Source organism: Cynocephalus volans, chromosome 8, assembly GCF_027409185.1.
Source record: "Cynocephalus volans isolate mCynVol1 chromosome 8, mCynVol1.pri, whole genome shotgun sequence".
Lineage (NCBI taxonomy): Eukaryota > Metazoa > Chordata > Mammalia > Dermoptera > Cynocephalidae > Cynocephalus > Cynocephalus volans.
This window is the reverse complement of record NC_084467.1, coordinates 123994722-124009743: the sequence shown is the minus strand read 5'-3', so window position 1 is coordinate 124009743 and position 15022 is coordinate 123994722. Positions and strand designations below refer to the sequence as shown.

Genomic DNA, 15022 nt, shown 5'->3' with positions numbered 1-15022 from the left:
GCAGGGAGTGTCACTTCCATTTCCACTCCTAAATTCTGGGACCCATCAATCCTGACTATGGGAGAAAGAACAATGTATACTGAATGCTGATTCACAGCCATATACTGGATGCACATGCAGCCTTCTGGAGAATCTTGTCTCAGCCCTGTGAGATATTGCCACTTAGCAGGCAGTATAAGTGAGTCTTCAAAAGGCCAATCCACCATTCTATCAAACCAGTTACTTTAGGATGGTGGTAACATGGTGAGACCAGTGAATTTTATGAGCATAGGCCCATTGCTGAACTTTTTTTTTTTTTTTTTTCCTGTGAAGTGAGTTTCCTGATCAAAAGCAATGCTGTGTGGAATGCCATGACTGTGGATAAGGCATTCTGTAAGTTCACAGATAGTAGTTCTAGCAGAAGCATTAAATGCAGAGAAGGCGAATCTGTATCTAAAGTTAAGCGTCTATTTCAATAAGTACAAAATGCTTCCCCTTCCATGATGAAAACAGTCTAACATAATTAGACAGGTAGCTGGTGGCTGATCACCCCAGGGGAAGGTGCCATATTGGGGACTCAGTGTTGGTCTCTGCTGCTGGTAAACTGGACACTCAGCCGTGGCTGTAGTGAGGTCAGTTTTGGTGACTGGAAGTCCATGTTGCCGATAACCCCCATCCCTGCCACAGTGGCCATTTTGTTCATGAGTCCATTGGGAGATGACAGGGTTAGCTGGGGAGAGAGACTGACTGGTATCCACAGGTTGGGTCATCCTATCCACTTGATTATTAAAGTTCTCTGCTGCTGAGGCCACCCTTTTGTGGGCACACACGGGACACAAATATCTTCTTACTTTTTACCCATTCAGAGAAGTCTAGCTACATACTTTCCCAAATTTTCTTATCACCTATTTTCCAGTCATGTTCCTTCTAAGTTCCAGACTGTCCAGCCAAACCATTGGCCACAGCCCATGAACTGGTACATAATCACATGTCTGGCCATTTCTCCTTTTAAGCAATGTGCACAGCTAGTTGCATTGCTGGAAGTTCTGCTCACTGGGAGGATCTCTCTTCACCACTCTCTTTTAGGGATGCCTGAGAAAAGGCTACAGTGCTGTGGCTGTTCACTTTTGGGTGGTGCCTGCATATTGTGCAGAACCATCTGTGAACAGGCTGAATCTTCTCTGCCTCTGTCAACTGATCATAGGAAACTCCCTACAAGACATAGGAGCAGGCAGTGTAGCAGGAGTGGGGAACATGAGCATTTGGGCCACTTCCATGTAATTTATTTGTGCCTTCAGAACCTGCCTGGGCCCAATCACATATGTGTCAGTTTCATTTGATGATGGAGTGCTGCTGTGCATGACCAACTTTGTGGCTCGATGAGTCAGATGATAGTCAATTCATAATGGACATCTCAGGTCACATGGTAACTTTGTGACCCACGGTCAAGCATTCAGTTTCTACTAAGGCCCGGTAGCAGGCCAAGAGCTGTCTCTCAAAAGGAGAGTAGTTATCTGTGGATGATGGTGGGGCCTTACTTCAAGATCCTAAGGGCCTCTGCTGCTATTCACCCGTAGGAGCCTGCCAAAGGATTGCTAACTGCCACTGACACCTCAAGTACCACTGGATCTGCTGGATCATGTGGACCAAGCAGCAGAGCAACTTGGACAGCAGCCTGGATCTGTATTTAGAACCTTCTCCTGTTCTGGGCCTTGCTCAAAACTGGCAACTTTTCAGGTCACTCTGTAAATGTGTGTGACAGGTCAGTGTGACACACCTAAGTGAGGAATATGTTGCCTCCTAATTTCAAAGAGGCTCACTACACATTGTTCATCTCTTTTTGTTGGAGAAGGGGCCAGATGCAACAACTTATTCTTCACCTTAGAAGGGATGTTTCAACATGCCCTGCCCCACTAGACCCTTATAAATTTCACTGAGGGAGAAGGCTCCTTAATTTTTGTCAGATTTATTTCCCAACCTCTAACACACAAATGTCTTACCAATAAGTCCAGAGTAGATGCTACTTCTTACTCATTAGGTCCAATCAGTACAATGTCATCAATGTAATGGACTGGTTTGATATCTTGTGGAAGGGAAAGGCAATCAAGGTCCCTGAAAACTAAACTGTGACATAGTGCTGGGGAGTTGATATGCTCCTGAGGTAGGACAGTGAAGGTGCATTGCTGGTCTTGCCAGCTGAAAGCAAACTACCTCTGTGTTCATTATAGACAGGTATGGAGAGAAAGCATTTACCAGATCAGTAGCTGCATCGTGGGTATCAGGGATGTGTTAATTTGCTCAAGAAATGAAACCACATTAGATACGGCAGCTGCAATTGGAGTTACCACATGGTTATGCTGACAGTAATCCACTGTCATTCTCCAGGATTCATCTGTCTTCTGCACAGGCCAAATAGGAGAGTTGAAAGTGGATGTGGTGAGAACCACAACCCTGCATCTTGATGGTGGCAGAAATCTCTGCAATGCTTCTGGGAATGTAGTTTCGATTCGCCATTCTACTAGGTAGAAGCAGTTCTTCATTTGGCTTTTCCCGCCATGATAGTCATCGCTCCACAAATCAGGGAACCAATGTGCAGATTCTGCCAGCTGCTAAGTATGTCTATTCCAATTATGCATTCTGGAACTGGGGAAATTACTACAGGATGGGATTGTGGACCCACTGGACCACTGTGAGATGGACTTGAGCTAAAACACCATTGGTCCTCTGACTTCTATAAGTCCCTTCTATGACTGGAGGGCCACAGTAATGTTTTGTGTCTCCTGGAATCAATGTTAGTTCAGAGACAGTGTTCAGTAGTCCCAGAAAATTCTGATTATTTCCTTTTCTCCAATGCACAGTTTCCTTGGTAAAAGGCCTTAAATCCCTTTGGGGAAACTGGAAAAAAGATTTTTACAGTAAAAAATTTTGATAGTATTGGGGTCCTTTCTCAAGGGGATTCAGCCTCCGCTTCACTCAGAGGGTTCTGGGCTCATAAACTGGCTCAAGTCTGGGAATTGATTGAGGGGTCATGACTGTCTGTTTTTTGATTTGAGTTAGACTTTTATTTATTTGGCCTGAATTGTTCTGCTTATACAGATCAAGTAAGAATTTAGTAGGCTTCCTATTTCACTTCTAGGAATACCATGATCAACTAGCCAATGCCATAGTCTGCAGGAGCCGTAGTGTTGTTCACCTAAAAGATACTGAGGCTGAACATATAAAGCATAGGATTTATTGGGCCGATATAACAATTGCAGCCAGGAAAACAAACAGGTCATGTCACCCTGAGAAATGCACTCCAAAGAGGGCCAGCAGAGCTTAGCATTTTATAATCACAAGAAGGAGAGAGAGAGAGAGAAAGAGAGAGAGAGAGAGAGAGAGAGTGAGAGAGAGAGAGAGAGAGGACAGCTCTGCCTAGTCACTTATCAGTTTTTGTATTGGTTGTACATGATGTATAGATTTCGGATTGTTACTAGGTTACATCCTAAATGCAGAGATGTAGGGTGAGGGTTACAAGAAGCATTCTAGGTTATTTTATTACTTTCTGGTGCCATCACATCTGCTTCTAAGTAAAAATGGTTTTATGATATCACGGGTCTTAAATGACAAATTGACTCTAATATTCCAATCTCCCTAAATTTTTGAATCCCTTTCTGTATATTAAACTAAGGCAAGTCAGGCATTTCTAACTTACTCACTGTGGCCACATTTTGACCTGTGTTTCAGCTAACCAGTCAACCAACCAACCAACCAACCAACCAACCAACCAACCAACCAACCAACCAAAAAAACAGTTAAAGCCCTTCCTAACTCCCTGAACTGCAACATTAAATGCAGAGTCTTTGCCTAGTGAGCCCATATAAATACATCGGGCTGATCCAACTTTATGTTCCTTCCACTATTATCCCACACGCTCAATATCCATTTCTACACGTGTTCTCTGGATTTCTGCTTGTATAAATGAGAAAAGTCACGTAGCTCTTTTGGAGTGTAAATACATCTCCTTGTGGGTCACTTTGTACTTTACCTTTAGGGGCCTGTTGAAACTGGGGTCTAGTTCTAGGTCTAGAAGCAAAGAAGGGGGTCGGTCCTGAGGAGAGTCGGCATCCTCTCGCCTGGCATCTGCCTCAGTGGAGGCCATTACTGTTTTCTCAGGCATCACATGGTTAATCTCCTCAGTCAGAGAGGCTGCCACTACTAGAGGTGAAGGAGGCCCCTTCCACTTGCACAGAAGACACCAGAATTTAGGGGCTCAATGTCTCAAGCTTCATCAGGGTCCTCCCACATGTGCCCATTCTAACTTGCAGGATGCTATTCTTTCCCAATCAATGCCCCCACTTTAACAGCGGACACTCTGTGAGGCTGGGAGTTTAAGTTGCATCGCATTCAGCCAGGCACAGGATGAGATTGTGTGTTCCATTTTCAGCATTCTCAGCTCTGTGACCTCAGGTGATAAGGATCTCCTTTGGGGGACAAATAGGAGCTTCCAGTCATTTCTGAAGTGCTTCAGCTGGGAATTTGAATCCGAGTTCATCCTTTTCTTTCACCACTTTGTCCAACCAGCCAACCTCATTATATTTGTTAGTTTTCCAAATATGCTCAAACGTTTCATATACACAATCACCCAGTTCCTTGCTTCTTGTAAGTGGTTGATTAGGAGTATCTAATGGAGATATTTTGTGAATCTCTATGGCCAGATCACACTGGGGACTATCAGTGTTCGCTTTACTACCGGAAAAAGAGTCATTAGAATTCTAAAATCAAATCAGATTAGTGAGCCAATTACAGAAACCCAAGAACCAATTCAGAAAACACATCTTTAAAATTCTGTTCCTCTGGAACCACTCTTGGTACCAAAATCTGTGTTAGTCTGGGTTTTCCAAAGAAACAAAACCAGTTGGATTTACATATGGAGAGAGAGAGAGAGAGAGAGAGAGAGAGTAATTGTAAGGAACTGGCTCATGAAGTTATAGAGACTGAGAACGCCTACAATCTGCAGTTGGTAAGTTAGAGACGCAGGAGAGCCAATGATATAGTTCCAGTCCTCATCTGAAGGCCTGGGCACCAGGAGAGCTGATGGTATTCCAGAGTTCCAGTCAGAGTCTGAAGGCAGGAGAAGACCAATGTCCCAGCTCAAAGGCAGTTAGGCAGAGAGAGAGAGTAAATTCTCCCTTACTCCACCTTTTTGTTCTATTCAGTGCTTCAATGGATTGGATGAGGCCCACCCACATTGGGGAGGGCAATCTTATTTATTCAGTCTACTGATTAAAATGTCAGTCTTACCCAAAACACCTTCATAGACACAACCAGAATAAGAAGACATCAACATTTAGTGGTTTAATGTCCCAAGCTTCATTGGGGTCTTCTCACAGTCCCCATTCTATGTTGTGAGATGCCATTAACTTGCATTGCAGTTCAGCCACCACAGGATGAGATTATGTGTGTGTGTGTGCCTGTGGCCCAATGAACTTGACATATAAAATAGACAATCACACTGTATAATTGTGACTCCAAATTTACTAAATAAAAAAAAGCCTTTATGTTAATATTTGACCAAGTAATAAGTCAAAAGAGGATAATTAAAAATAGCCTTCATATTAAAGACATTTTCTTAGAATATGTTATTTGCCAAATATTATTTAAAAGATAAATGACTTCCCTGTGCAGTGGAAACATGGCAGAGGGAAGGGAGTGAGACACCCGTGCCCCACGCTGGCAGAATTTCCTTTGGAAGCGGCCGGCAGCAGCACCAGCCAGTGGAACCCTGTGGCTCCATGGGGCTCCCTCACCCCACCACCTCAGACCCAGGCAGTGTGGGGAGCTCTAGCCCTGCTCCCATGCCCTGAACTGGTACCACGCAGGTGAGCCCACTGGCAGTGGCCAGCCAGTGGAACCGTGCAGCTGGACACAGCCCCTCACCCTGCCTCAAACCCAGGGGGGAGCACCAGCCTATGGATCTGATGCACTGAGTTTGGCCCAGCAGAACTCCACAGTGCTAGGGGCTCTTTCTTTGACCACAGCGTCTTGAACAGGAACCAAGATGGTTTAACATGACCACCACCACACCTACTGTCAAGCAAAGACAATTCACTCTCCACAGTAGCAACCAGGGCCACTCCACAGCCAACCTCAGTGTAATAAAAGAAGCAATCCCCCTACCAAATGACCAAGCCTCAGTGAAAAAATACTAGAAGTACCAACAAGCAAGAAGAAATGGCACCACTGAAAGGATACAGTAATGCCCCAAAGTCAGACTCCATGGAACAGGGAATCCGTGAAATGTCTGAAAAAGAATTTTGAGGAATGATCTTAAGAAAACTTGAAGAAATAAAGGAAGACGCAATTAGAGGACACAATGAAACAAGAAAAAACATCCAGAATATGAAGGAGGAAATCTACAAAGAGATTAATACCATAAAGAAGAGTGTAGCAGAACTCCTAGAAATGAAAGACTCACTCAATGAAATAAAAAACACAACTGAGGGCTTGAGCACCAGGGTAGAGCAAGCAGAAGAAAGAATTTCAGAGCTTGAAGATGGCCTTTTTGAAATAACAGAGGCAGACAAAAAAAAAAAAAAAAAGGAAAAAAGAATTAAAAACAATGAGGAAAACTTAAGAGAGATAGCAGACAACCTCAAGCACTCTAACATCTGAATTGTGGGTATTCCTGAAGGGCAAGAGAAAGGAAAAGATACTGAAAACCTACTCAAGGAAATAGTAACAGAAAACTTCCCAGGTGTAGGATGAGATACAGACCTTCAGATCCAGGAAGCCCAAAGGTCCCCAAACAGATTCAACCCAAAAAGATCCTCCCCAAGATATATTATATATAGTTAAATTTGCAAAGCTCAAAGACAAAGAGAGAATTCTACAAGAAGCAAGAGAAAAGCATCAAGTGAATTATAGGGGAATCCCCATCAAACTAACAGGAGACTTCTCAACCAAAATCCTACAGGCCAGAAGAAAGTGGAATGATATATTCAAAATAATAAAAGAAAAAAACTGCCAGCCAAGAATTCTTTACCCAGAAAGGCTCTTCTTCAGAAATGAGGGAGAAATAGTGTACTTCCCAGGCAAGCAAAAGTTGTGGGAGTTCACCACCACACAACCAGCCCTGCAAGAAATTCTCAAGGGAGTCATTCATCTGGAATCTGATAATGGTGACCATCATCACGGATACACAAGAAAGAGCAAAACCCACAGTTAAAACAAAAATACCAGAAAGAAAGAGAAAGAAGTTAAATAATTCTGCCTTAAATTCCCAACTCATATTGAAGAAGAGAAATAAAAGAGGAAATAATGATCAAAAGATATACAACTGCCCTAACCAAGCAGCCATTAAATGACAGGAATTAAACAACACTTCTTAGTAACTAACTTAAATTTGAATGGACTAAACTCCCCATTCAAAAGACACAGACTGACTGACTGGATTAAAAAGCTAGACCCAAGTATATGCTGTCTTCAAGAGACCCACCTCACCTGTAAAGAAACTTATAGACAAAAATTGAATGGATGTAAAAAGATATACCGTGCAAATGGAAACCAAAACGAGCAGGAGTAGCTATTCTTATATCAGACAAAATAGACTTTAAACCAAAAAACATTAAAAAAGACAAAGAAGGCCATTATATAATGATAAAGGGAACTATCCAGCTAGAAGACATAACAATCATAAACATGTATGCACCCAATACCAGAGCACCCAGATATATCAAGCAAAAAGTCTTAGATCTAAAGAAGGAGATAGGACCTAATACATTAATAGTGGGTGATCTGAACACCCCTCTCTCCCTATGGGACAGGACTTCCAGGCAACAAGTCAACAAAGAGACACAGGACTTAATCTACACCCTAGACCAACTGGACTTGGCAGATATATACAGAACATTTCACCCAACAGCTAAAGAATACACTTTCTTCTCGTCTGCTCATGGTACATTCTCCAGGATAGATCACATATTAGGTTATAAATCTAGTCTCAGCAAATTAAAAAAAAATGGAATCATTCCAAAAATCTTTTCAGACCACAATGGACTAAAACTGGAGATAAACAATAAGCAAAATGCTGGAAGCTATACAAATACATGGAAACTAAATAATAAGCTCCTGAATGACCTATGGGTCCAAGAGGAAATTAAACAGGAAATCAAAAAATTTCTAGAAACTAATGAAAATAAAGATACATCATACCAAAACTTGTGGGATACTGCAAAAGCAGTACTAAGAGGCAAATTTATTGAGGTAATGCTTATCTCAAAAGAATGGAAAGACTTCAAATAAACGACCTAACACTATGCCTCAAGGAACAACAATCCAAACTTAAAGGCAGTAGACAGAAAGAAATAATTAAGATCAGAGCAGAACTAAATGAAATAGAGACCCAAAAGACAATAGAAAAGATCAACAAAACTAAAAGTTGGTTTTTTGAGAAGATAACAAAATAGACACACAATTAGCTCGATTAACAAAAAAAAGGAGAGAGAAGATCCAAATAACAAAAATCAGAAATGAAAAGGGAGATGTTACAACTTATACCACAGAAATACAAAGAATCATTAGAGACTATTATAAACAACTGTACAACAACAAATATGAAAATCTGGAAGATATGGATAAGTTTCTAGACACATATAGATTCTCAAGACTGAACCAAGAAGAGATAGAAAACCTGAACAGACCAATAACAAGCAAGGAGATTGAAGCAGTAATTAGCAATCTTCCAACAAGAAAAAGTCCGGGTCTGGATGGCTTTACAATTGAATTCTATTAAACTTTTAAAGAGGAGTTAATACCAATTCTCTTGAAACTATTCCAAACAATTGAAACAGACGCTACTCTCACAAACTTATTCTATGAGGCCAACATAACTCTGATACCAAAACCAGATAAAGACACAACAGAAAAAGAAAATTATAGGCAAATATCCTTGATGAACCTAGATGCTAAAATGCTCAACAAAATGTTAGCAATTAGGATACAGCGACATATTTAAAAAATTATACATTTAGATCAAGTGGGATTCATCCCAGGGATGCAAGGATGGTTCAATACACAAAAGTCAACAAATGTGGTACATCACATCAGCAAGCTCAAGGACAAAGACCATATGACTATCTCAATAGATGCTGAAAAAGCATTTGAGAAAATTCAACATTCTTTCATGATAAAGACTCTCAACAAATTAGGTATAGAAGGAAAATACCTTAACGCAATAAAAGCCATTTATGACAAGCCCACTGCCAGTATTATTCTGAATGGGGAAAAATTGAAAGCCTTCCCTTTAAGGACAGGAATAAGACAAGGATATCCACTCTCATCACTTCTATTCAATGTAGTACTTGGGGTACGAGCCAAAGCAATCAGGCAAGAGAAAGAAAGAAAGAAAGGGAATACAGATTGGAAAAGATGAAGTCAAACTTTCCTTATTTGCAGATGACGTGATACTATATATAGAAAAACCTAAAGACTCTATCGAAAAACTCCTAGAGCTGGCTAATAACTTCAGAAATGTTGCAGGATACAAAATAAATGCCCCCAAATCAGTAGTGTTTACATACTGAAATAATGAATTAACAGAAAGAGAAATAAAGAAAGTGAGCCCATTTACAATTGTCACCAAAAAAAATATGATACCTAGGGAGTTGAAAGACCTCTACAATGAAAACTACAAATCACTTCTGGAAGAAATTAAAGCAGACACAAAAATATGGAAAGATATTCCATGCTTTTGGATTAGAAGAATTAACAGTATGAAAATGTCTATACTACCCAAAGCGATCTACAGATTCGATGCAATCCCCATCAAAATACCAATGTCATTCTTCACAGAAATGGAAAAACAATCTTACCTTTCATATGGAAAAACAAAAGACCCCGTATACCCAAATCAATCATGAGCAAAACAAAAACAAACCTAGAGGCATAGCTTTGCCTGACTTCAAATTATACTACAAAGCTGTTGTAACCAAAACAGCATGGTACTGGTATAAAAATAGACATTCAGACCAGTGGAGTAGAATTGAGAACCCAGAAATCACCCCTCAGGCTTACAGCCAACTGATATTGGACAAAGGCAACAAAAATCTACATTGGGGATAAGACTGCCTCTTCAACCAGTGGTGCTGGGAAAACTGGATATCCATATGCAGAAGAATGAAACTAGATATGCACCTCTCACCATATGCTGAAATCAACTTTAAATGGATTAAAGACCCCAAACTGTAAAATTACTAAGGGAAAATATAGGTGAAACACTTTAGCAGTTAGGTCAGGGTACAGACTTTATGAACATGAGCCTGAAAGCACAGCAGTGAAAGAAAAAATAAACAAATGGGACTATATCAAACTAAAAAGTTTCTGCACATCCAAACAATCAACAGAGTGAAACGACAACCTACAGAGTGGGAGAAAATTTTTGCTAACTATGCATCCAACAAGGGACTAATATTCAGAATATACATAGAACTCAAGCAATTATACAGTAAAAAAAATAAATGACCCAATTAAAAAACTGGCAAAAGAGCTGTACAGACATTTTTCAAAGGAAGACATACAAATGGCTGACAGAGACATGAAAAAATGCTCAACATCATTAGTCATCAGGGCAATGCAAATTAAAACCACATTGAGATGCCACCTCACCCCAGTTAGACTGGCTATAATCAAGAAAACAGTGAATAACAAATGCTGGTGAGGGTGTGGAGAGGAGAGAACACTATTGCACTGTTGGTGGGAATGTATATTAGTACAACCAGTTGGAAAAACAATTTGGAGGTTTCTCATTCAAGTACAGATAGATCTTCCATATAATCCAGCAATCTCTCTTCTGGGTATATATCCAGAGGAATGGAAATCATCATGTCAAAGAGATACTTGCACTCCCATATGTATTGCAGCTGTTTACAATAGCCAAGATATGGAATCAACCTAAATGTCCATCAACACATGATTGGATAAGGAAACTGTGGTATATATACACTATGGAATACTACTCTGCTATAAAAGAGAATGAAATACTCCCATTTGCAACAACATGGATGAACCTGGAGAAACTTATGTTGAGTGCAACAAGCAAAGCACAGAGGGATAAATACTGCATGTGTTCACTCATATGGGAGCTAGGAGAGAAAGGAAGGCAGGAAAGAAAGACCACAGCAGTGCCGTGATCCAACAGAGGGAGGGAACATTCCTAGGGCTACAAATTGGAGTGGAGGGGAGAGGGGGACGGGGAGGGTGGTTGGGGCATAATTGGGAGGGGACAAAGGGTACAAAAGTAATTTCTGAATTTCTGCTAATGGGTATGCACCCAGTATTAACCTGGCCCTCACATCATGGGCAGGAGGGGGGACAATCAGCTTTGTATCTCATGAATATTCATAATAAATAAATAAATAAATAAATAAATAAAAATAATAAAAAATAAATGACTTCAGTACTTCATAAAGAACAGGAGTTATGTGTTAATAAATAATTTTACTTAATTAAGTCTGGATGAGCCTATACAGAAGTTGGACAAATACATAATATTAAATAATATGTGTATTTAGCAGTCTTGGACATTTAAGGAAGGCACATAATCACTTTTTCTTTATAACTCAAAATATTAAAATTTCATGGAAATACTCATGACATTGTTACTGGTCTTATACTTTATTTTGATTTTGTGTTTTGCTTTGCCCTTGACATTAATGTTTTAAGTCTAAAGAGACAATAACAAAGGATAGGCTTGATTTATATCTATAGAAGTGTGGTTGTATTAAATCATATAGAAACATTGGCCTGTTTGCTATCATATCCATTTCTCACCCTTCTTCTCTATTCTGCATCACTCTGAAGCCTGTATTTCTGGGGTTTCCACATTGGTTGGATTCTGGCTGGGTTCAACCAATGGGAAGCACTGGAGGGAGACAGGAAGGTAGATAAAAGGGAAAAGCTGGGATATTTCTCCCCCTCTCTATCTTATCTGGCATTTTCAGTAGCAGCTGTGACTCTTCTGTGGCTCCAGCTCTCACTGGATGGTTTTGCCATGACCTCAGCTTTTGCTGAGTGTCCCCTATCCCAGGGCTCGAGTAGCACCACCTTCTCTCTGTACTTCCAGCCTGGGGCTACTTGCAACTCATTATTGTTGCTAATCTCTGGGTTGCCTCACTGTCTTTGGTTAGGGTTACCACTATTCTGTCACCTTTGTGATCAATGCCCTGGATTAAATTGTCTCTGTGATAAACATTTCAAGTGGTTTCTGTTTTCCTGGTTGGTCCCTGGCTGATTCATTTATCTGTGGGTACCGAAGTGATGCAGAAAATAGTCTCTCAAGACAGAGTACTGTTTGAGTATAAATACAGTGATAACCTCCTTTATGGGAGGAAGATGCAATTCAAGTAATTCACTAATCAAACTTCACTAATCAAACAGTGAATCATCATATCATCTGGGAACTTATTAAAAATGCAGAAACCAGGCCCTCCCCCAGGCATGCTGAAACAATACTTTCATTATAACAATATGCCCGAAGAATTTATGCACATTAATGTTTGAGGAGCACTGACCTATGGCATGTAGAGGCATCGTGATTAACTGAATCATCATCTGTGGTTGCTTGGCATGAAATGCTATTCGAAAGCAATGTTTTGGGAAATCAAGTAGTGGCTATTTTTGATAAGTGTGGTAATAATGACTCTGATGATGCTGGACAGTTACAGAAAGAAAAAAATAGCCCAGGGTTTGAACTTCAGTTCAAGATATGGATAGAGAACCAGGCATCTTCTACAGCAGCTTTAAAAGAATCTATTTCTTGTAGCTGCAGGACAGACATAGCTGAGGAACAGGCCACCAAATCTGATTATTTGGATTGCAGAATTACTATGCAGGTTGAACATATAACTTTGCCTAGTTTAGGGAATTAGGAAGAAATGGGATGGGATTCTCAAAGACAGATGAAGACGTTTGAGTGAAGCCAGGTGAAGCTGAGAATCTTGAAACACAATTTCCCTTGATCTTGCTTTGCAAGTAGAAGTAGAAGTAGACATTTCTTACCACTCAGAAGAAACTGGTCTTCCTTGCTCAAGACTATGATACAACTTCATCTGAGGCAGCTGGCTTTCAAAAGGATATGAATGTTCTTCAGGACCAGTGGTTCCTGAATTTTAGTATACATCAGAATCACCTGGACAATTGGTCCCCTCTCCCAGAGTTTCTGATTCAGTAAATCTGGGCGGGGCCCAATAACTTAACATTCCTAATGATTTACCAGGTAATTCTGATACTTCTGGTCTGTGATCACACTATAGAACTGTTACAGCTCAAGACCCTAAATCTCCTTCACTGCTTCAAAATTCATAATGGAGTCAGACGCCAGCATGCTCTGAGTGTGTTCTCTCTCTCTCTCTCTCTCACACACACACACACACAGCACAAACACACAAATGATCTTGCTAATTTGTACTGACAGGAGGAAGCTGGAATATATGTAGGAAAGGATTCTAAAAGTGTTAGACCAAGAAGAGCAGAATATTTTGTTGGATTAGGCTGAATCTATCAACATGGGTGCACTTACCTTAGAGCCTGGAGTTAATGTGTCAGTTCTTGCAGCTAGAAATGGCTCTAACAGTTCTCTTGGTTACTGAAGCTTGGATTTAATGGTGGTCTACATTTCCTGACACAATGTGGAAGAAGGGATCTAAGGGCATATTCACCATGTGCTAACCTTCTCCTTGACTGTTTTTTGAGAGAGTTTAGAGAATTTTCTCTTAATTAAGACATTGATAAATGCTTTAGTGAGGGGAGTGTGAGCAGTTGTCCTCTGTAGATTGGGAATGAAAATGGGAGATGACACTACGGGATTAGTTTCCCTGATTTCATTGGGATGTTGTGCCCCAGACTATTAGAGGGCAGGTGTTAAGAAATTAATCATCCAAGACAAGGTGGGTATAATCACAGTAGTGGGAAGCAAGGGTGGAATGACAATCATATGTTTTTGTCAATAAGGATCTGTATTGTTGATTAATCAATCAACATGTTTTTAGGGATAAAATTTGTGAGCAGTTTATTTAAGTATCACTAGATTTGAAATAGTGGGAAATGTTTTGGACTGGTGTGTATAAATCTGGCTTCGGTTTCTACAGTGAAAAGTCATGATATCTTACCCAGTTCTCACACACATGCCAATGCAAAGACTGGAGCCAAAGTCCTTTGAAAGAGAGACCATATCCCCTTGAGAAAGAATCTTATAACACTACCACAAATATGTACTGTAAATCTTCCTTTAAGTCTTTTCCAAAGGGACCTATGTCCATTTACTACGGCGACTATTTATTAGGATGACAGAATTAATTCTAATCCCTAAGGCTTTGAAATATCATGGTCTTCTGTAGGTTAGGCGATAAGTTGAATTTTGGCCTAAGTCTCTCCTATCATGAGTCCAGTGGTCAGCACCTATTCAATGACTATTTTCCTTCATCTTTTGAATACTAAGTTGAAATTTTAGTACTTAAAAATGGGTAGAATCTCTGTAGTGACACCCTGGCACATGGAGTGAGGACTATTATAATGAGAAAAACCAGTGAAAGCTCCAGGAGCTGCTATTACCTACCCAAGTCATAAACCAAAGCAGTATTGCCTCCTCAGAGATTAGAGCCACTGCCAGAGACTTGACACGTATGGCAGTGGTGATTACTAATTCATCTCCATTTAATGTGCCTGTTTGCTTAGTGCAAAAGCTCGATGGGTCTTAGAGAATGACTGTGAATTATTGTACTCTTTATCAGGTAGTGACTCCAATTGCAGCTGCTTCATTAGATGTGGATCTGGTAGCCAGATGTCCAGAGGTATATTCCTCTAGTAAATCAGAACAGCTCCTGGCACCTTTTATACTGTTATTAATCTTGCAAACGTTTTCCTCCTTAGCAATCAACAAGGACAATCAAACGACATTTTCTTTTGCCTTGCAGAGGAAGGAGAACATTTTCAGTTTTACTGCAGGATTCTGTTGGCCTCTTATTCTCTGTCATAATACATTCTGCAAAGAATTTTTACTGTCTGGACA

The 15022-nt window shown here is 40.3% G+C and overlaps 1 pseudogene; it reads right to left on the bottom strand.

The window, feature by feature from the left end:
* The window catches only part of LOC134384376 (flavin-containing monooxygenase 5-like), a 108507-nt pseudogene that overhangs the window by 32924 nt on the left and 60561 nt on the right, over positions 1–15022 (bottom strand).